At 48.5% G+C, this 23,173-nt stretch overlaps 1 protein-coding gene across 1 annotated transcript in view; it reads right to left on the bottom strand.

Annotated features, from left to right (window-relative positions):
• Window positions 1-23,173, bottom strand: part of CRIP3 (cysteine rich protein 3) — a 276,234-nt gene that overhangs the window by 238,125 nt on the left and 14,936 nt on the right. The window lies entirely within an intron of this gene.

Raw genomic sequence — 23,173 nt, 5'->3', positions numbered from 1 at the left:
CCCGCACTCACAAAGTCCGGGGAATTGGCCCTGAACAATGTGGGGGCACCTTGGCTATTGCCAGGGTGCCCTCACACTAAGTAACTTTGCACCTAACTTTTACCAGGTAAAGGTTAGACATATAGGTGACTTATAAGTTACTTAAGTGCAGTGTAAAATGGCTGTGAAAGAATGTGGACGTTATTTCACTCAGGCTGCAGTGGCAGGCCTGTGTAAGAATTGTCAGAGCTCCCTATGGGTGGCAAAAGAAATGCTGCAGCCCAGAGGGATCTCCTGGAACCCCAATACCCTGTGTACCTCAGTACCATATACTAGGGAATTATAAGGGTGTTCCAGTAAGCCAATGTAAATTGGTAAAATTGGTCAATAACATGTTAGTGACAATTTGGAAAGAAATGAGAGAGCATAACCACTGAGGTTCTGATTAGCAGAGCCTCAGTGAGACAGTTAGTCACTACACAGGTAACACATTCAGGCACACTTATGAGCACTGGGGCCCTGGTGAACAGGGTCCCAGTGACACATACAACTAAAACAACATATATACAGTGAAAAATGGGGGTAACATGCCAGGCAAGATGGTACTTTCCTACAGTAGTGAACCATGCCACCAGATATCCTGAAGCAATTCCTCTAAGGACCACTACAGCTCCTGCAGTGGCAAAGGCCCTCCTGGGAATCTTTTCCAGGGTGGGCTTCCCAAAAGAGGTGGTAGCAGAAAGGGGAAGCAATTTCATGTCTGCTTATTAAAGGCCATGTGGAAGGAGTGTGGTGTAACGTACAAGTTCACGACACCCTATCATCCACAAACAAATGGACTGGTGGAGAGATTTAACAAAACTCTCAAAGGCATGATTATGGGACTCCCTGAAAAACTCTGCAGGAGATGGGATATCCTGTTACCTTGCCTCCTTTTTGCTTACAGGGAGGTACCCCAAAAAGGAGTGGGCTTCAGCCCCTTTGAACTCCTATTTGGACACCCTGTGAGAGGTCCTCTAACACTTGTTAAGGAGGGTTGGGAACAACCTTTAAAAGCTCCAAAGCAAGATATAGTGGACTATGTACTTGGCCTCAGATCAAGGATGGCTGAGTACATGAAAAAGGCCAGTAAAAACCTTCAGGCCAGCCAAGAGCTCCAAAAGCAATGGCATGACCAGAAGGCTGTTTTGCTTCAGTACCAACCAGGGCAGAAAGTGTGGGTCTTGGAGCCTGTGGCCCCAAGAGCACTCCAAGATAAATGGAGTGGACCCCACATAATTATTGAGAAGAAGGGTGAAGTCACCTACTTAGTTGACTCATGCACTGCCAGGAGTCCCCTTAGGGTGCTCCATGTCAATCGCCTGAAACCCTACTATGACAGGGCTGATCTCACCCTGCTCATGGCAACTGATGAGGGACAGGAAGAAGAGAGTGACCCTCTCCCTGATCTCTTCTCTTCCACAGAACAAGATGCTCTAGTGGAAGGTGTAGTTTTGGCCGATTCTCTTACTGCTGAGCCGAAAGACCACTGCATAAATCTCCTGGGTCAGTTTTCTGAACTCTTCTCTACTGTGCCAGGTACCACTTCTTGGTGTGAGCACACTATAGATAATACAGACAGCTTGCCTGTCAAAAGTAAGATCTATAGGCAGCCTGACCATGTCAGAGACTGCATAAAGCAAAAGGTGCAGAAAATGCTTGAACTGGGAGTGGTTGAGCACTCTGAAAGTCCATGGGCCTCTCCTGTGGTACTTGTACCAAAACCTCATTCCAAGGATGGAAAGGAGGAAATGCGGTTTTGTGTCGACTACAGAGGTCTCAACCAGGTAACCAAAACTGATGCTCACCCTATACCCAGGTCAGATGAGCTAATAGATACACTGGCATCTGCCAAGTATCTAAGCACTTTTGATTTGACTGCAGGGTATTGGCAGATCAAATTATCAGAAGATGCAAAAGCAAAAACTGCATTTTCAACCATTGGAGGCCATTACCAATTCACAGTAATGCCTTTTGGATTGAAAAATGCACCTGACACTTTTCAGAGGTTGGTGAATACAGTCCTGCAAGGGCTGGAAGCTTTTAGTGCAGCATATCTAGATGATATATCTGTCTTTAGCTCCAGCTGGGATGATCACCTGGTCCACCTATGGAACGTTTTGGAGGCCCTGCAAAAGGCAGGCCTCACTATCAAGGCTTCAAAGTGCCAGATAGGGCAGGGGAAGGTGGTTTATCTGGGACACCCGGTAGGTGGAAAACAGAATGCACCACTTCAGGGGGAAATCCAAACTATTATAGATTGGGTTCCCCCTACAACTCAGACCCAGGTCAGAGCCTTCTTAGGCCTCACTGGGTATTACAGGAGGTTCATAAAGAACTATGGCTCCATTGCAGCCCCTCTTAATGACCTCACATCTAAGAAAATGCCTAAAAAGGTATTGTGGACAGCTAGCTGTCAGAAAGCTTTTGAGGAGCTGAAGCAGGCCATGTGCTCTGCACCTGTCCTGAAAAGCCCCTGTTACTCCCAAAAATTCATTGTCCAAACTGATGCATCTGAATTAGGGGTAGGGGCAGTCTTATCACAACTTAATTCTGAGGGCCAGGATCAACCTGTTGCTTTTATCAGCAGGAGGTTGACCCCTAGAGAAAAGCGTTGGTCTGCCATAGAGAGGGAGGCCTTTGCTGTGGTCTGGGCACTGAAGAAGTTGAGGCCATACCTGTTTGGCACTCACTTCATTGTTCAGACAGACCACAAACCTCTACTTTGGCTAAAACAAATGAAAGGTGAAAACCCTAAATTATTAAGGTGGTCCATATCTCTACAGGGGATGGACTATACAGTGGAACATAGACCTGGGAGTACCCACTCCAATGCAGATGGACTCTCCAGATATTTCCACTTAGACAATGAAGACTCATCAGGTCATGGCTAGTCTTATTGTCCTTCGTTTGGGGGGGGGGGGAGGGTTGTGTAGCAAAGTACCATCATGCCTGGCATGTTACCCCCATTTTTCACTGTATATATGTTGTTTTAGTTGTATGTGTCACTGGGACCCTGCCAGCCAGGGCCCCAGTGCTCATAAGTGTGCCCTGTATGTGTTACCTGTGTTATGACTAACTGTCTCACTGAGGCTCTGCTAATCAGAACCTCAGTGGTTATGCTCTCTCATTTCTTTCCAAATTGTCACTAACAGGCTAGTGACCAATTTTACCAATTTACATTGGCATACTGGAACACCCATATAATTCCCTAGTATATGGTACTGAGGTACCCAGGGTATTGGGGTTCCAGGAGATCCCTATGGGCTGCAGCATTTCTTTTGCCACCCATAGGGAGCTCTGACAATTCTCACACAGGCCTGCCACTGCAGCCTGAGTGAAATAACGTCCACGTTATTTCACAGCCATTTACCACTGCACTTAAGTAACCTACAAGTCACCTATATGTCTAACCTTTACCTGGTAAAGGTTGGGTGCTAAGTTAGTGTGTGGGCACCCTGGCACTAGCCAAGGTGCCCCCACATTGTTCAGGGCAAATTCCCCGGACTTTGTGAGTGCGGGGACACCATTACACGCGTGCACTACACATAGGTCTAGACCTACGTGTAGCTTCACAATGGTAACTCCGAATATGGCCATGTAACATAGAGTGGGCAATTCCATGATCATAGACATGCCATCCTGGCATTGTTGGCACAATCCCATGATCCCACGGGTCTGTAGCACAGACCCGGGTACTGCCAAACTGCATTTTCAGGGGTTTCACTGCAGCTGCTGCCAACCCCTCAGACAGGTTTCTGCCCTCCTGGGGTCCAGCCAGGCTTGGCCCAGGATGGCAGAACAAAGGACTTCCTCAGAGAGAGGGTGTTACACCCTCTCCCTTTGGAAAAAGGTGTGAAGGCAGGGGAGGAGTAGCCTCCCCCAGCCTCTGGAAATGCTTTCATGGGCACAGATGGTGCCCATTTCTGCATAAGCCAGTCTACACCAGTTCAGGGACCCCTCAGCCCTGCTCTGGCGCGAAACTGGACAAAGGAAAGTCGGAGTGACCACTCCCCTGACCTGCACCTCCCCTGGGAGGTGCCCAGAGCTCCTCCAGTGTGCTCCAGACCTCTGCCATCTTGGAAACAGAGGTGCTGCTGGCACACTGGACTGCTCTGAGTGGCCAGGGCCAGCAGGTGACGTCAGAGACTCCTTCTGATAGGCTCCTTCAGGTGTTGCTAGCCTATCTTCTCTCCTAAGTAGCCAAACCCTCTTTTCTGACTATTTAGGGTCTCTGCTTTGGGGATTTCCTTAGATAACGAATGCAAGAGCTCATCCGAGTTCCTCTGCATCTCTCTTCACCTTCTGCCAAGGAATCGACTGCTGACCGCGCTGGAAGCCTGCAAAACTGCAACAAAGTAGCAAAGACGACTACTGCAACTCTGTAACGCTGATCCAGCCGCCTTCTCTACTGTTTTCCTGGTGGTGCATGCTGTGGGGGTAGTCCGCCCCCTCTCTGCACTAGAAGCTCCGAAGAAATCTCCCGTGGGTCGACTGAATCGTCCCCCTGCAACCGCAGGCACCAAAGAACTGCATCACCAGTCCTCTGGGTCTCCTCTCAGCACGACGAGCGAGGTCCCTCGAATCCAGCAACTCTGTCCAAGTGACTCCCACAGTCCAGTGACTCTTCAGTCCAAGTTTGGTGGAGGTAAGTCCTTGCCTCCCCACGCCAGACTGCATTGCTGGGAACCACGTGTTTTGCAGCTACTCCGGCTCCTGTGCACTTTCCGAGGGAATCCTTTGTGCACAGCCAAGCCTGGGTCCACGGCACTCTAACCTGCATTGCACGACCTCCTGAGTTGTCCTCCGGCGGCGTGGGACTCTTGTGCAACTTCGGGTGAGCACCGTTTCACTCCACTTCGTAGTGCCTGTTCCGGCACTTCTGCGGGTGCTGCCTGCTTCTGAGAGGGCTCCTTGTCTTGCTGGGCGCCCCCTCTGTCCCCTGACGCAATTGGCGACATCCTGGTCCTTCCTGGGCCACAGCAGCACCCAAAAACCCCAACCGCGAGCTTTGCAGCTAGCAAGACTTGTTTACGGTCTTGCCGCAGGAAAACACTTCTGCACGACTCTCCACGGCGTGGGACATCCATCCTCCAAAGGGGAAGTTTCTAGCCCTTGTCGTTCTTGCAGAATCCTCAGCTTCTACTGTCCAGTAGCAGCTTCTTTGCACCCACAGCTGGCATTTCCTGGGCATCTGCCCACTCTCGACTTGATCGTGACTTTTGGACTTGGTCCCCTTGTCCCACAGGTACCCTCGTCTGGAAATCCATTGTTGTTGCATTGCTGGTTTTGGTCTTTCCTGCAGAATTCCCCTATCACGACTTCTGTGCTCTTTGGGGAACTTTAGTGCACTTTGCACTCACTTTTCAGGGTCTTGGGGTGGGCTATTTTTCTAACCCTCACTGTTTTCTTACAGTCCCAGCGACCCTCTACAAGGTCACATAGGTTTGGGGTCCATTCGTGGTTCGCATTCCACTTTTGGAGTATATGGTTTGTGTTGCCCCTGTCCCTATGTGTCCCCATTGCATCCTATTGTAACTATACATTGTTTGCACTGTTTACTAAGACTATACTGCATATTTTTGCTATTGTGTACATATATCTTGTGTATATTTTCTATCCTCATACTGAGGGTACTCACTGAGATACTTTGGCATATTGTCATAAAAATAAAGTACCTTTATTTTTAGTATATCTGTGTATTGTGTTTTCTTATGATATTGTGCATATGACACTAGTGGTACTGTAGGAGCTTCACTCGTCTCCTAGTTCCGCCTAAGCTGCTCTGCTAAGCTACCTTTTCTATCAGCCTAAGCTGCTAGACACCACTCTACACTAATAAGGGATATCTGGGCCTGGTGCAAGGTGTAAGTACCCCTTGGTACTCACTACAAGCCAATCCAGCCTCCTACAAACGTCTGCAAGCTCTGGTTTTTGTAGTGAATTGTTTTACGTTTATTCTAATCCCCAAGTATATCATCCTTGTAACTCTTGGACTTTTTGTGTTTTTTTTTTTTTTTTTTTTTTAAATTCTAATCCCCAACTAGAACCTCCAATTAACCTTTGATTTTTCTGTGAATTGCTAGGGTGTTTTTTTTTTTTTAAAGTAATTCCTTACCATACATTAATCCAAATGCTGCAATGCGCATTAGGGGGTTGGCTGCTGGGCCTGACCCTGGGAATCCCCGGGCCTTTTTTTTTTTTAAATACATCCATATATAGATGACAGGGCCATGCAGACCACTTTCCCCAAGCTTTGTAAAGCCCTGGTGGACCCATCTCCCAGGCCACTAATTTAAATTAAGGGGAGGACACACGTGGACCCAAGCTGCTGGCAGAGAGCCCGTTTTGGCCCCAGGGACCCAACACCTCAGAACCCGGCAATATATGCGAGGAGAAGTGGGGCATGCTGCTTTCATCCCCAGGCTGAACGCGGCCCAAGGACCCCATCCCCCTTGGCCCAGCAGCGTTGAGGGGTGCAGGCCCATGGATATGGGCCTTCCCAGGTAAATTTTGGCACTGGGGAATCATTTTTCTGAAAGCACACCTGGTGTTTTCTCCCGCTTGGTGGGAGTTTTGAAATTACTTCCACCAAGTGAGTACAAACCCATTTCCCTGCCCGCGCAGGCAGGGAACCAGCTATGTCCCAGGGGTGGGCAGTCTGGGCTCCTTGAGCAATTTATGCCCCCCTCCCCTGTGCATACACAGCCAGGCCCCAGGGGACGGGATCCCCAGGGCCGAAATGTGCCAGGGAGTGTGTGGGGGGGGGGGGGGGGGCGCATGGCGCCCCTTCCACTTTGGATATTTGGCACAGCCCGAGGGGATGGGATCCACGGCACTGAAATCAGCCCAGGGAGTGGGTGCGCGTGTCTCCTCCTACTTCAGAAAAACAGCCAAGCCTGGGGAGATTGCTTCCCCAGAGCCAAAACTGTCCCAGAGAGGTGGGCCACTCACCGACAATTCATCCCCCTGCTAGTAGGGAACCAACGCATCACCTCTCTTGCACATTAAGAAACCGAAGCATCACCTTCCCTGCGCACTAACAAACCGACGTATTGATTTTTTTTCAGGCGCTTCACCTCCTCTGTGGCCGGCATCGTCTTTGTTTTTGACACATCCCAGGTACGGTCTGTTAAATTAGACAACCATTGATTCCTCTGGATTAAGACTCTGCAAGTTTTTTTTTAAATTCTCAAAAAACCCAAAGCAGACCCTGAAGACCTCACAAACTACCGACCCATCTCTCTTCTCCCCTTCCCCGCAAAGGTCATGGAAAAGATAGTAAGCGTACAACTGTCTTGCTTCCTAGAAGACAACATACTCTACGTCTCCCAGTATGGATTCCGCAAAAACCACAGAACCGAGACCGCCCTCATCGCCTGTACAGAGGACATCAGGACCAGACTTGACAAGGGCGAAACCGTCGTCCTCATCCTCCTAGACCTCTCTGCAGCTTTTGACACCATTATGCCACCAAACCCTCCGCACACGCCTTTCCGATGCCGGAATTCGCCACAAAGCCCTGGACTGGCTCATCTCCTTCCTCTCCGAAAGAACCCAAAGAGTTTGCCTCCCTCCTTTCCGGTCTACAGCCACCAAGACCATCTGTGGGGTCCCACAAGGATCCTCCCTCAGCCCCACCCTTTTCAACATCTGCATGGCTACTCTCACCAACATCCTCCACCCTTACGGCCTCACCGTCATTTCATACGCTGATGACACCCAGCTCATCATCTCCCTCACTAGGAACACAGCTACCGCCAAGAATAATCTTCACGCCGGACTTCGCGCCATCGCCAACTGGATGACAGCAAGCCACCTCAAATTGAACTCAGAAAGGACAGAGATCATCATCTTCGGTCCCAACAAGACAGCATGGAACAACTCTTGGTGGCCCACCACCCTTGGACCACCCCCAACAACCACCACCCATAGATTGCTCAATCTTGGCAACATACTGGACTCATCTCGGTCCATGACTCAGCAAATCAACGCCATATCATCCTCCCGCTTCAACACCCTTTGCATGCTATGCAAGACTTTCAAATGGATTCCTTTAAAAACAAGAACAGTCACCCACGCCCTCATAAGCAGCAGGCTGGACTACGGCAACGCCCTCTACGCAGGGACCACAGCCAAGCTTCAGAGAAAACTCCAGCGAATCCAGAATGCAGCCGCATGTCTCATCCTCAACCTCCCTCGCCAAAAACAGATCTCCGCCCACCTCAGATCCCTACACTGGCTGCCCATCAACAAAAGGATCCTTTTCAAAATCCTTGTCCACGCTCACAAAGTCCTCCACGACACTAGACCTGCCTACCTCAACGAACAAATCAACTTCCACAAACCAACTCGACAGCTCCGCTCCGCCGACCTCTTCCTTGCTACAGTCCCCCGCATCCAACGCACCACCTTTGGCGGCAGATCCTTTTCCCATGTCACCTCCAAAACCTGGACCTCCCTCCTCACCAACCTACGCAAGACCCAGGACCGCCTAACCTTCAGAAAGCACCTCAAAACATGGCTTTTCGAGCAGTAACCTCCCCCCTGCCCCCAGCGTCTTGAGACCCTACCAGGTGAGTAGTGCGCTTACGAAATGTATTTGATTGATTAATTGAAAAGTTGATATCTTTGCTTGTGTAGGTTTGATTTTTGCCTTGTTTAACTCAGATAGTGGAGATTATTTTAAACTGGCGTTGAGTGCTCTTGTGGTGTTTTCACTGTGTTACTGTGTGTGTGCGCACAAATACTTTGCACATTGCTTCAGAGATAAGCCTGAATGCTCATACCCAAGGGGGTGAGGAGGGGTTAACTTAGGAGTGTGACTCCCTTACCTGGACTAGAGTGAGTGTCCGTACTTGGACAGGGTGCAAACCAGTGCCAACTAGAGACCCCATTTCTAACACCGTCCAAACATGCCTGGATTGTCTTCTTCATGCCGATCGATACCTGCTGGACTCTGTATTTCTCGGTTATGGCTGGATCCTAATCCTCCACAGATTCCTCTATGGTGTGGACAGTATTTAGACATTTGTGGGCTTGAGATGCCAATAATTACCTACAACCCGGATAGGAATCTGTTTAAATGAATAAGGGCCCCAATTATTAGATAGAGCTTTCCATTGACTAGATTTAAACATGTAATATGTGGTTTATTCAATGCTTAATTAGATTGTCCATTTTCAAAATGAAAGATAAAACAGTCCAGTAATTCTATAATTTGGAACCACTTCACTAACTCAAAAGTAGTCGATGACGAGCACCTGGTCACCTTCTAGATCTATCCTGTGCTATGAAAACTGCTCAATAATTAATCAGAGGAGGGTCACCAGCCATCCTAGTGCGCTCGAAGGTCACCACGCCAGGCCTGTGGACCTACCTTAACTGTAAAGTGGCTTTGCCCAGGTCCTTCAAGCGATCACCAAATCCCACACATTCTTTGACACTCTCCCAGGGTGTCCCATCACCGACAGTCCTCACACAAGTGTAATAAAAGGAAAAGGCAGTGCCTGCTTGATCAAGAATTACTTCGGGGCACTAAGCCTACTTACTCAAGAAAACTTCATTCTACTCACCGCTGAGGAAAGTCATTGAGACCATGTGCCTCAAACACCACTCTCTCATACGCACATTTAAATCCACACCACAAACCTTACCCGTACCTCAAACACCGCAAAGCTAATACACCTATTTCACCGGCACCAAAAGATCGTACTCTTCAAGCCCTGCTAATCTAAAGATTTTAAGGTCCACCACATACTAGTTTCAGACATTGTAGGGGAAACCACAGCTGGGACGTCATAAGGTAAAATATAAAAACATTTTTTTTCCAATGATTCTAATGTCTTTTTTAATACAAATCGCAAGAAAGCCGGTTTCACATAAAAAAAAAAATAATAATAAAAAAAATTAAAAAAAACACTAGATCGTATTAGGATACTTTTTTAAAAAAATTATTGTGTATATATGTTATGTATTTCTTCGAAAATATAGGTCAATCTTTGCAGAAATGCATAGCAATGGCACTCAAACGTGTTGTAGACATCTGCATAGAGGGCATAAGATCACTTAAAGTTGTTAGTGTAGATGCAAAGTACGTTAGGGGTGAGCATGTAACTAATCCTCCCTGAAACTACTTTGTAGGACAGATCTTCCTGTGCTAGCAGAAGTATTTGCGTTTTCAGGGCACTACGATTAATTCTAGGCACTCACTCGGAACAGCGGAAGTCAACGTGCAAACAGCACTTTCCAGGATTGTGTTTCAGCCAAGCTTAGCTGGTGAGAGATAAGTGCTTTTCATCTTTAGCAGGGAAACCAGCGACTTGCTCATTTACCCTAAGAGATGAAGTATTCTGAGCTAATGCAAAACAATGTGTGTTGCATATGTGGACAAAATAAAAAGATGTGACATATGTTCTTTCACTTCGGTTTTAGGAAAATTGTCTTTACTACAGAGACAATTATCCTCCGCCGGGACAAACACTGGATTGGTCCACAATTACAAAAACAGTGCAATCGGTTTTCACAATTTTAGTTTTTAATATTTGCGATTAATGAATAAAGTTAGGTTTAAAACAGATTTCATCTATAAACTGTGTAAGTTCACAAGCTTTTCTTATGAACAATATCGAGAGTAGTAAAACATTCACTGTCATGAATTTACGTCCATAGTATTTTTAGCGCTGCACATCTGCGGTCCCAAGGGGGCTCTGACCTTGCCAGGCGATGAGAGGCAGGAACCGCAGAAATGCTGAGCATTTTATCTAAACTCTGGCACGAACCAAATAAAGCAAGAGATGGCGCCGCGTGACTCCGACACATCTTGTTGATGTGAGATTCTCTTACGCGACACAACACGCTATTAAAAAAAAATAACCAGCAATGCTACAAGGAACATTATCACTGTTAGTAATGGATGGATCGGCCCGGCGACCCCTGAAAACAACCTGGAGCACTCCCGGGTGTACAGATCCAGCTCATTCCATGCGGGACAAAAGGGTGGGGGAGCAGGTCAAGGCCGGGGGCAGCGGGGGCAACAGGGAGGGAAGCATCGGATGAGCGGGGGGAGAGCAGGGGTCGGAGGAGGAAGGGGCACCCGTCAGAAGCAGGAGAGCCCCGCGCATCCTCAAGGAGGGGAGGAAGAAGAGAGAAACATGGGTCCCTGAATGTCACCAGGGGGAGGATGCGGCTGGTAAAGATGCTTCGGGACACTGATGAACACAGGCGGCGGAAGGAGGCCATCAAATGTGAAGCAAAAGCACCTGACAGGTGAGCCAAGCACTGGTAAACAATGATCGGACACACAGCCCGCACTTACACAACAGGTCCCAGACGGCCCTCTGCTGAAAGCCGTGGCCGCCGCTGCACCGCGCCCTGGGACAGCTTCCACATGCCACCAAGTGCACACACGCCGCACACCCATGGATCGGACTCTCCGAAGGCCGCACACCAGACCCTGGACCCCACCCAAGGTCCGTGGACAACACGAGTCAGGCCAGATGCAGAAACCACGGCTCGGTATAGCACTCGCAGAATACCGCACCACCACCACGGACCACCACCCCCTGGACCCCACCCAAGGTCCGTGGACAACTCGTGTCAGGCCAGATGCAGAAACCACGGCTCGGTATAGCACTCGCAGAATACCGCACCACCACCGCGGACCACCGCAGACCACCACACCCTGTGCCTCACCCAACCTCCGTGGACAACACGAGTCAGACCAGATGCAGAAACCACGGCTCGGTATAGCACTCGCAGAATACCGCACCACCACCACGGACCACCGCAGATCACCACACCCTGTGCCTCACCCAACCTCCGTGGACAACACGAGTCAGACCAGATGCAGAAACCACGGCTCGGTATAGCACTCGCAGAATACCGCACCACCACCACGGACCACCGCGGACCACCACACCCTGGACCCCACCCAACCTCCGTGGACAACACGAGTCAGGCCAGATGCAGAAACCACGGCTCGGTATAGCACTCGCAGAATACCGCACAACCACCACGGCCCACCACGGACCACCACACCCCGCCTCCCTGCCACACGCACCAAGTGCGGGTATCAACAGCTGGCTAGATTGCAGCACAATATGCACAGCCCATGTGCCAAGCTGTGTAGGATGGTAAAGTACTCCGTTCTGACTGTGGACTAAGCTATTTCCACAATCTGCCCCTAAACGTACGCGTTTTCTTGCAGTCACTGCACACCGTAGTTATAAAAGTGGGAGCCTTTACCTCTGAAGGACAGTATTCTCAACTACACCAAGCCCAGTCGTGCCCACGCATGTTTTGGACAACAGGCCTTGAGGACAGGACCGCATGGTGGGTGGGTCTCCGGTGGCACCCCGCTGCTACCTTCTGAGTTACCGCAGAAGAGGTGTGAGCGTTTTTAGAGTTCAAAATAAGCCGCATCTTGGCTCACTGCTGGTTAAGGCAGAAACAGCAAGGTGGGGATGGAAAGTTTGAATTAATCTCAGCCACTGGCAATTGCTTGGCCAGCCTCTCAATCCAATGTGTTTTTGCCCTCCATGCCACCTACATTTGGACCCAGTCATACCCAAGCGACTGCCAGTGGCTGTTATTAATTCAAGCTTTCTAACCATCACCTTGCTGATTTTGCATTTGCTGCCCTAAATGCTCCTGACCTGCCTAGACGCGAGCCCCGGCTCACTGTGACACTGGATTCAAGCTAGCCTGGCCGATGTGGTCCCAGGATGCCTGTTTTCAGTCCCAGGAGATCTTGGCGCGGCAGCTTGCACTAGACTGATCCCATAGGGAGCAGGACAACACTTACTTGCATGCCAAAGGCAAGCCCACCTCTGCCTTTGGAGCATTCAGCACCAGCCCTGGTTATAAACGGTGCTGGAGAAAAAGAAAAGAAAAAAAAAAAAAAAAAAAAAAAATAGACCAGCAACCCTGCAACCCTCCAAAATGGTGGCACCAAGTAACACACAGGAGGAAAAAATGCCTGAACTTGGGACACAAAAGCCACCAGCCTACAAGCTCTGACAATAAAAACAGAATGCAGATTCTGAAATGCAGGGCAGAAACAAATAGCAAAAAATAAATTACAACAAAATTGCAGCAATAATTAGGAATGAAACCCTGGAACGACCTCACTTCCAAAACCCAGTAAAACAGCCTAAATCGCAGCAACAGTAATACACATCACAACAATAAAAACACTAACAAAGTCCAACAGCTCTCCCCCTTCTCAAGTTCCTAGGGGTTAATATGCATTTGTTCTCCCACTTCTACCAGCTAGTAATTACCATCTGAAGAGCCCCCTTAATGAAGTGACTTGCTCACAGAGTTGAGACAAAGGGCTTGGCATGTGGAGGTAGTGTGCAATTTTCAGGATGGCCTGTGTGCTTTTCCCCAGGAACCTGATTAAATTCAAAGAAGCCTACCATGTCACAAGCAGATGTAGGTAAAACCCAGGTCTGTCCCATTCGTGTGTCCTCCCCCCCCCCCCCAAAGTCAGGCATGCTCCACGCATAGAGGACCTCTTTTTGACATTAGGATCAAATCCTGCTTGAGTGTCAAAACCTGCAAGTCAACTCTCTTGGGGTTTTATATGCAACACTTGGTGCAACACTTCAAAGGGTGAGGACACATTGCCAAAACAATGTGTGTATAGATTAGAAAACTTAATTTGTCAGTTAACAGTATTCTGTCTCAGTTTGTTGCGGGTACAAAACCTGCTCCAACCTGGGTGTAGGAAAGTGCCCTTTTGGCATGGTTACTGTTGGAGGCTGGCCTGGCTTATAGTGGGTACCTTGTGGTACTTACACCCTGTGTCAGGTCCAGTTATTACTTATTAGTAGAATAGAGGTGTTTCTAGCAGCTTAGGCCGATAGAAGGTAGCTATGGCAAAGCAGGTTAGGCTGAACTAGGAGACATGCAAAGCTCCTACTATACCACTGGTGTCATATGCACAATATCATAAGAAAACACAATACACAGATATACTAAAAATAAAGGTACTTTATTTTAGTGACAATATGCCAAAAGTATCTCAGAGGATATACTCCCCTAGGAGGTAAGTAATATACACAAAATGTACACACACAAACCAAATTCAGGTAAGTAAACAGTTAGAAAAGTAGTGCAAACACTGTAGAACACAATAGAATGCAATAGGGAGAAATAGGCCTAGGGGCAACACAAACCATATACTCCAAAAGTGGAATGCGAACCACGAATGGACCCCAGGCCTAGTGTAGTGTGTAGAGGGTCGCTGGGAGCAGAGATGTGGAATTCCTATCGCCCGACGCCCGGGACATCTTGTTTGGGGTCAAGGGCAACAAGTTTTTATGTTTACTTTGTCCTTGGGACAAGTAGGCCCAACCCCCTGCAGCACAAACCCTTTGGCTGCCTGTTTACAGAGAGTTGAACTCTCTGCAGTTGAGGTAATGTGTTTCCAAAAGATAATGCTGTTCAAACTTGTATTTATGGTTCATTATTTGAAAGCCTTCATTATTTGGGTGCGTGCTGTAAATAAATGTTTTAAGGTCACACTTCACTACTGACGTTGGTTCCAGTACAAAAAAAAAAAACGTGTACACACGTTTGAAAAGTTTAGGCTAAGAGGCTAAGTATAATGCTCCCAGAATGCTCTCTGATTATATGCAAATGAAGTGTCATTTAGTAAAATGTATTGATGCATGCTAGTATTTCCCAAAAATATTTCTAATGGAAAATCAGTGTAACCATTTTCAACACGATTATGGGAAGCATGAAAATAAACAAACACTGACAAAGCCAACTGATCTGACATACTTTTATAAGTCTTTTAGTTTCATCAATGCGTGTCTTGTTTTGACATGGCTTTTGTAACACTTTATTGTTGTGGGAGCTACCAGGCCCTCAACATTGTAACAAACATTGGCAAACCCCCCCCCAAAAGTTTTTGAACTCTTAAAGCACACGTTGCCACCAGCGGCATAACAAAGGCCTCGCAGCCGCCCTCCAGGGGGCCCCATCAGCACAGCACCTGCCCTGAGTGAGTCTGGAGAGGGAGCTCCTCCATGTTCTTTGCAAAGGGGCACCCTCCAGTTTCGTTACGTCACTGATTGCCACTGTAGTTCCTGACACTGAACAAAACTACTTTGTGTGGCAATATACTCCTTGTGGAAGAGCAGAATGCGATCACTCACAGTAAAGCCAGCCGAAAGAGAGAGAAATAGAAGTTTAATAAAAACAAAATGTCTTTGTTAACACCAGACCTAATTAGGGACCAAGACCCACATGTAGGTAGCTTTTTTGCATGTCGCAAACAGCGACTTTCGCTGTTTGCGACGTGCAAAAAGCACATTGCGATGCACAAACCCAGTTTTGCGATTCAGTAACCTGGTTACCGAATCACAAAACGGGTTTGCGACTCGAAATTAGTAAGGGGTGTTCCCTTCCTAATTGCAACTCACAGTGCAATGTAGGATTGTTTTGTGACCGCGAACGCGGGCGCAAGCCAATCGCAGTTTGCACCCATTTCAAATGGGTGCAAACACTTTCGCAAAAGGGAAGGGATCCCCATGGGACCCCTTCCCCATTGTGAATGTCACTGTAAACATTTTTTCAGAGCATGCAGTGGTCCTGCGGACCACTGCCTGCTCTGAAAAAATGAAACGAAAACGTTTCATTTTTGTTATGCATCTCGTTTTCCTTTAAGGAAAACTGGCTGCATTACAAAAAAAAACCCAAAAAACTGCTTTATTGAAAAGCAGTCACAGACATGGTGGTCTGCTGTCTCCAGCAGGCCACCATTCGTGAGGGGGGTCGCAAATTGCGACCCACCTCATGATTATTCATGATGTGGGCATTTGCGAAGCCCTTGCGAATCACAGATGGTGTCAAGGACACCATCCTACATTCGGATTTGCGACTCGCAATTTGCAGGTCACAAATCTGAACCTACCTACTTGTGGCCCCAAATTCTTAAAGAAAGTCACAAAAGTGCACCCATGGTATATGTCGTACCCCTATAAAATATTTGTGAACTGTATTTTAGCGTGGGTAAATACGATGTGTAGATTCGCTCATGTGAAAATCTATTAAGCATTTGCAAGTTCATTTTCCCTCCAGCCACTTTCTTCCCAACCCTGGAAGAAGTTCTAATTCTGCCATTGTCAGGAGTAAATGCCCAACCTTTATTATTATGGGAAAATATTAGGGAGAAGCTGGTAAAAATCTTTAAAACATGCAGGTTAGTAGGTTTGCAGACTCAAAGGTATTCCAGCCCTGGAACTATTGCTTACTGCTTCCTCCAGCCCCAGTATGCAGATCTGCAGAAAGGTGGCAAAAATAAGGAAATTGCTACAGTAGGGATTGAAACGCCAAGTATTCAAGCCCTACTATGGTAGTAGCCCTGGCATAATCAGAGAGGCTATTAATTGCTGCCATAATTTGTCGCCACACTACATGGCACCAAAGGGACAAGTAGATCTTTTTACAGGACAAGTAGATTTGAGAAGCAACCTGTCCCCTGGACAAGTAGATATTTTAATAAATTCCACACCCCTGTGGGTGTGTAAGAAAACACTAAGGGTGTCGAAGATACCCCACCCCAAGACCCTGAAAAGTAGGAGTAAAGTTACTGTACTACTCCAGAAAGACAGTAAAGTCGAGATAGGGGATTCTGCAAGGACAACAACTGACTGCAAAGCACTGAAGACGGATTCCTCGACCTGAGGACCTGTAAAAGAAGGGGACGAAGTCAAAGAGTCACGAAAGTGTCTGGGAGGGGGAGGGTGGGGGGGGGGGGGCAGGAGCCCACTAAACCCCGGATGAAGGTGCAAAAGGGCTGCCTCCGGGTGGAAGAAGCCCAGGATTCTGCAACAACGGAAGGTACCAGAAACTTCTCTTTTTGTCAGAAGATGTCCCACGGCGTGCTGGAGGATGCAGAGTTGTTTCCACGCAGAAAGACCACAAACAAGCCTTGCTAGCTGCAAGAGTCGCGATTGAGGATTTTGGATGCTGCCAGGGCCCAGGAATGACCAGGAGGTCGCCCCTTGGAGGAGGAGACAAAGGGGGCGCTCAGCAACATGGAGAGCCCACGCAGAAAAAGTCAGCACCCGCAGAAGCACCTGAACAGACGGTCAGAAGATCTGAGGATGGCGGTCGTCTCAGCACAACAAAAGAGGGTCCCACGACATCCGAGTCCAACTCAGCAAGTTGGGCAATGCAGGACGGAGTGCTGGGGACCTGGGCTAGGCTGTGCACAAAGGAAGTCTTGCAAAAGTGCACAGAAGCCCTAGCAGCTGCAGTTCACGCAGTACACAGGATTACTGTCTGGTGTGGGGAGGCAAGGACTTACCTCCACCAAATTTGGATAGAAGGGCCACTGGACTGTCAGGGACACTTGGACCCAGCTCCTGTGTTCCAGGGACCACGCTCGTCAGGATGAGGGGGGACCCAGAGGACCGGTGATGCAGAAGTTTGTGCCTGCCTTGGCAGGGGGGGAAGATTCTGTCGACCCACAGGAGATTTCTTTTTGGCTTCCAGTGCAGGGTGAAGGCAGACAGCCCTCAGAGCATGCACCACCAGGAAACAGTTGAGAAAGCCGGCAGGATGAGGCGCTACAATGTTGCTGGTAGTCTTCTTGCTACTTTGTTGCGGTTTTGCAGCCGTCCTGGAGCAGTCAGCGGTCAATCCTTGGCAGAAGTCGAAGAGGGAAGTGCAGAGGAACTCTGGTGAGCTCTTGCATTCGTTATCTGACGAGAAGCCCACAGGAGAGACCCTAAATATCCCTCAGAGGAGGATTGGCTACAGAGAAAGGTAAGCACCTATCAGGAGGGGTCTCTGACGTCACCTGCTGGCACTGGCCACTCAGAGCTGTCCATTGTGCCCTCACACCTCTGCATTCAAGATGGCAGAGGTCTGGGACACACTGGAGGAGCTCTGGGCACAGTGTCACTCCCATTTCCTTTGTCCAGTTTCGCGCCAGAGCAGGGCTGGGGGGGGGGATCCCTTAACCGGTGTAGACTGGCTTATGCAGAGATGGGCACCATCTGTGCCCTTCAAAGCATTTCCAGAGGCCAGGAGAGGCTACTCCTCCCAGGCCCTTCACACCTATTTCCAAAGGGAGAGAGTAACACCCTCTCAGAGGAAATCCTTTGTTCTGCCTTCCTGGGACTGGGCTGCCCAGACAGGCAGAAACCTGTCTGAGGGTTGGCATCAGTGGTAGCTGCAAAGAAAACACCGGGAAGTTAGTTTGGCAGTACCCAGGCTCTATGCTGGAGACCCAGGGATGCATGGAATTGTCCCCCCAATACCAGAATGGTGTTGGGATGACAATTCCATGATCCTAGACATGTTACATGGCCATGTTCGGAGTTACCATTGCGACCCTACATATAGGTATTGACCTATATATAGTGCACGTGTATAATGGTGTCCCCACACTCACAAAGTCCGGGGAAATTGCCCTGAACAATGTGGGGGCACCTTGGCTAGTGCCAGGGTGCCCACACACTAAGTAACTTTGCACCTAACCTTCACTAAGTGAGGGTTAGACATATAGGTGACTTATAAGGTATGTAAGTGCAGTGTAAAATGGCTGTGAAATAACATGGACGTTATTTCACTCAGGCTGCAGTGGCAGTCCTGTGTAAGAATTGTCTAAGTTCCCTATGGGTGGCAAAAGAAATGCTGCATCCCACAGGGATCTCCTGGAACCCCAATACCCTGGGTACCTCAGCACCATATACTAGGGAATTATAAGGGTGTTCCAGTGTGCCAATAAGAATTGGTAAATTAGTCACTAGCCTGCAGTGACAATTTTAAAAGCAGAGAGCATAAACACTGAGGTTCCGGTTAAAAGAGCCTCAGTGATACAGTTAGGCACCACACAGGGAACACATCTAGGCCACAAACCTATGAGCACTGGGGTCATGGCTAGCAGGATCCCAGTGACACATATCAAACACACTGACAACATAGGGTTTCCACTATGAGCACTGGGGTCCTGGCTAGCAGGATCCCAGTGAGACAGTAAAAACACCTTAACGTATACTCACAAAGGCCAAAAGTGGGGGTAACAAGGCTAGAAAGAGGCTACCTTCCTACAGTTACCCCCCACTTTTTGCCTGATATTGATGTCAACTTTGAGTGTGCTGGGATCCTGCTAACCAGGCCCCAGCACCAGTGTTCTTTCCCAAAACCTGTACCTTTGTTTACACAATTGGCACAGCCCTGGCACCCAGTAACTCCTGTGTAAAAGGTACCTATGGTACCAAGGGTCCTGTGTTCAGAGAAGGTCCCCAACAGCTGCAGCATGTATTATGCCACCCTGGGGGGACCCCTCACCAAGCCCATGCACACTGCCTTTACAGCTTTGTTAGTGGGGAGAAAAAGACCAAGTCAACATGCCCACAAACCACTGCCTGTGGCATAGCTAAGTCACCCCTCTAGCAGGCCTTACAGCCCTAAGGCAGGATGCACTATACCACAGGTGAGGGCATAGATGCATGAGCAATATTATGCCCCTGCAATGTCTACGTCTTTTCTTAGACATTGTAAGTGGAGTGTAGCAATATTGAGTATATGGTCTGGGAGTTTGTCATTACGAACTCCACAGTGCCATAATGGCTACACTGAATACTGGGAAGTTTGGTATCAAACTTGTCAGCACAATAAACCCACACTGATACTTGTGTTGGATTTATTGAACAATGCACACAGAGGGCATCTTAGAGATGCCCCCCCCCCTGCCCAAATCCTTTAGTGCAGGACTGACTGGTCTGTGCCAGCCTGCAACTAATGACAAGTTCTGGCCCCATGGGTGAGCCTCAAAGGCTCAGGCCTCTTGTTACAGTGCCCCAGGGCACCCCAGCTAGTGGAGCAAATCCGGCAGGAAAATTAGGGAAAGCAGAAAGGAGTGACCACCCCAAAGGTATCCACAGCCGAGGTAACCCCCCCCCCCCTCCCTGTAGAATCTTCCATCTTGGTTTGGAGGACAGGAACCAATAGGGTTAGATTTGTGTCGCCCACCCCAAAGGGAGTGGACACAAAAAGGGTGTAGCCACCCTCAGGGTCCATAGCCATTGGCTACTGCCCTCTGACCCTTGTAACGCCCCTAAATCTAGGATTTAAGGGTTCCCCTGAACCCAAGTCGTCAGATTCCTGGCAACCTCACAAGAAAAAAAAAAGGACTGTTATGCTGAAACCCCAGCAGAGAAGAAGGAAGACACAAACTGACTTGGCCCCAGCACTACCGGCCTGTCTCCTGCTTCAGAGAACATGCAACAAGAAAGCGACGCATCCTACCAGACCAGCGACCTCTGCCAAGCTCCAGAGGACTGCCCTGCATCACAAAGGGCCAAAAACTCCAGAGGACAGCAGTCATGTCCAAAAAGAAACTACATCAAAGGACTCCAAAGCCTCCCCGGATCCCCAAGTCCTGACCACTCTGCACCCGATGCCCACAACTCGTGTCCAGGTGGCCAACTGGCTAAAGAGGATCCTCAGGCGATTTCGAGCAAGTTCCAAGCCTGGGTTAACCTCTCCTGCCCCCACGACGACACCTGCAGTGTGAATCCAGAGAACCCCCTGACCACGAAAGCTCCGGACGAAGATATGACGCCTAAAGTTACACTGCACAGCAGCCCCTAGGCCTTGGAGAACCCAACCACTGTGCAGCAACGTTTAGCAGGTTGCCCGCCTACTTGTCTAGCCTGTGGTTTTCCTGAACAGACCCCCGTGGACCCAGTCTGCAGCATCTAAGTGACCCCTGGGGTTCCCTCATAGGAAAGCATTGGGAGCCCGACGCTCTGTTTGCACCCTGTACCATGCCGTCCCTGTGCCGCTGAGGGTGTAAGTCTGGTGCCTACTTAAGTGTGCCGTGCCCCTCCCCCCCCAGTGCTCCTCTAACCCTCAAGGTCTGCCCTCCCAAGATGCAGGTACTTACCTGCCAGCAGATCTGAAACAAAGTGCCTCCAGTCTCCACAGGAGCCCATGTTAAATTTGCCTCCACTTTGACCTCTGCACCCGGCCGGCCCAGTGCTGCTGGTGGTGGGTGTTTGGGTTCAACTTGAACCCCAACCTGTGGGCATCCTAACCTCTGGAGACTGAACTGTAAGTGCTGTACTTACCTGCAAAAACATACTAACTTTCTTCCCCCTAGAAACTATTCTGAGCATTGCACTGTTAACTTTTAAAACAGATTGCCATTTATTCAAAAACTGTACAACTTACCAATTCCAATGAAAGTGTTATTGATGCCTATGTGAAATACGTATTTATGCACTGATCTGCAACTTGAATCTTGTGGTTATAGAAATAAAACTAAAGTTGTTTTTGCTCTATAAAAACATTGGTCTGGAGTTAAATCATCGAGTGTGTGCTTCTTCAATTGTCTATGTGAGTACAACAAATGCTTTGCACTACCCTCTGATAAGCCTAACTGCTTGACCACACTACCACAAAAGAGAGCAATATCTACTCTAGCCTCTGTTAAGCCACAGGGGAACCCCTGGACTCTGCACACTAGATCTAATTTTGATATAATATATACAGAGCCAGCTACCTACACTGGGTTTTAGGGTAAGATGTGGTGGGAGGACATTAGGATTACCACAGTACACACCCCACACAATCCTCAGCTCTCAGAACCCAAGTTTTAGTGTGGCCGAAGACTTTTACCATCTTAAAATGCCCAAAGATGGTAGAGTTCTTCTGGGTACCTTTACGCCATTGGTCAGTGCATCCCAGGGATCATTCCCACCCACTAGCTCGTGCACCCACTTCAGAACACTGCCGGACCTGTGGAAAATCAGAAGAGGACATCCTGGTGTCAGACATGAAGAGCCCTCAAAGACTAGACCTGCCCCCTCTCTTGTACAAAGCACAAAGAAGTGGGTTCTAAGGGTCGTAAGGCTACCCTTCTGTTCAAGCTACAGGGATACAACAAGCTACCAGGAGGCCTTTCCCACAAGTCTAGCTGACCAGTGGCAACTGGTCCTGGACTGGACACTGCTGTTGGTTTCTGTCTGCCCCTCCCAGTCTGAGTGCCTCCCCCAAGGTCCTGGGGGCCAGGCTTTAGAAATGTACTCCTTTGGTGTAGTAGGACTTGAAGACTAAGGTAAAATAGTTTGCCCGGGACAACCCTAGTTGGTGTGTCCCAGAGCTCTGCAAAGTCAGTCCTGGAGAGCAGGGTCCATGCCAGGTTTTTAGCATATCCACATTTAGAAAAAAGATGGTTTCAGAAATCTAATGAAGCCAATGTGATCAATGACTATCAGTGGCACTTCCTGGCACTATTTCTACTTTAAAACAAAATCATAGCAGTGGTTCCCTTTACTGGATTTCCATCATTTTGGTGTGATTTTGTTTATTAAATTGTACTCCATTTTTTTCATTTTAGTATTTGTATTGTTTAGCATTACAACTTTAGATCTATGGGATCTTGGACATCTGCAGCAGTTCTAGAGCTCAGTCTTTGCTCAGTGCCTGGTAGACCTGACTACTGCACACTTTACGATCTAGATACAAAAACCCCAACTCCCATGGGAGTCATTTTGTGGCCCCCTACTCCCGGATGTGCTTCATGTGCAACATATATGATGTGACTTCACAGTGACTAGGGGATGACTAGTCTTAGGCCCTGCACAAAGATCTTTCGGATGGTAAGGCGGCTCTTCCATTACAATCTTCCCCATTTCATTCCATCCGAGACTCGACCAGAGCTTTTACTGCACACACCCCGAGCGACCTCTGGACGACAGAGCTAGCTAGTCTGGACCAAGTTCAACAAAAAATAGTATCATCAGTAAATCATGTGCCCACATACCAATTAAGTGCATGGTATAAGGCAGCTAAATAGTAACTATTAAGGAAAAAGGGACAGAAATCCCCGTCATAATTTGGGAGTTTGCGATCACAATATCCCATCCATTATCTTGATTTTGGTACTCCTAGTCTGCTGCTGAGAATCCAACATGGAATGTGGTGGAATATTGTGCAATAACACCATGTGGGGATGTTGCACTGTTAAGTGAACAAGCCGCTCCAGACAGGAGAATTACCTATGCTCCCTCTAATACACTGCTTGGTAGAGTATTGTTCTACCAAACTCCTGGACACACTACATAATGCCTTCCAGCCAACTTTTGTTCGATATGCTCAGTAAAGGGAATAACACAAACAC

The sequence above is a fragment of the Pleurodeles waltl genome, chromosome 5 (genome assembly GCF_031143425.1).
Source record: "Pleurodeles waltl isolate 20211129_DDA chromosome 5, aPleWal1.hap1.20221129, whole genome shotgun sequence".
NCBI lineage: Eukaryota > Metazoa > Chordata > Amphibia > Caudata > Salamandridae > Pleurodeles > Pleurodeles waltl.
The sequence above is the reverse complement of the archived record's forward strand: the minus strand, read 5'-3'. Positions and strand labels throughout refer to the sequence as shown.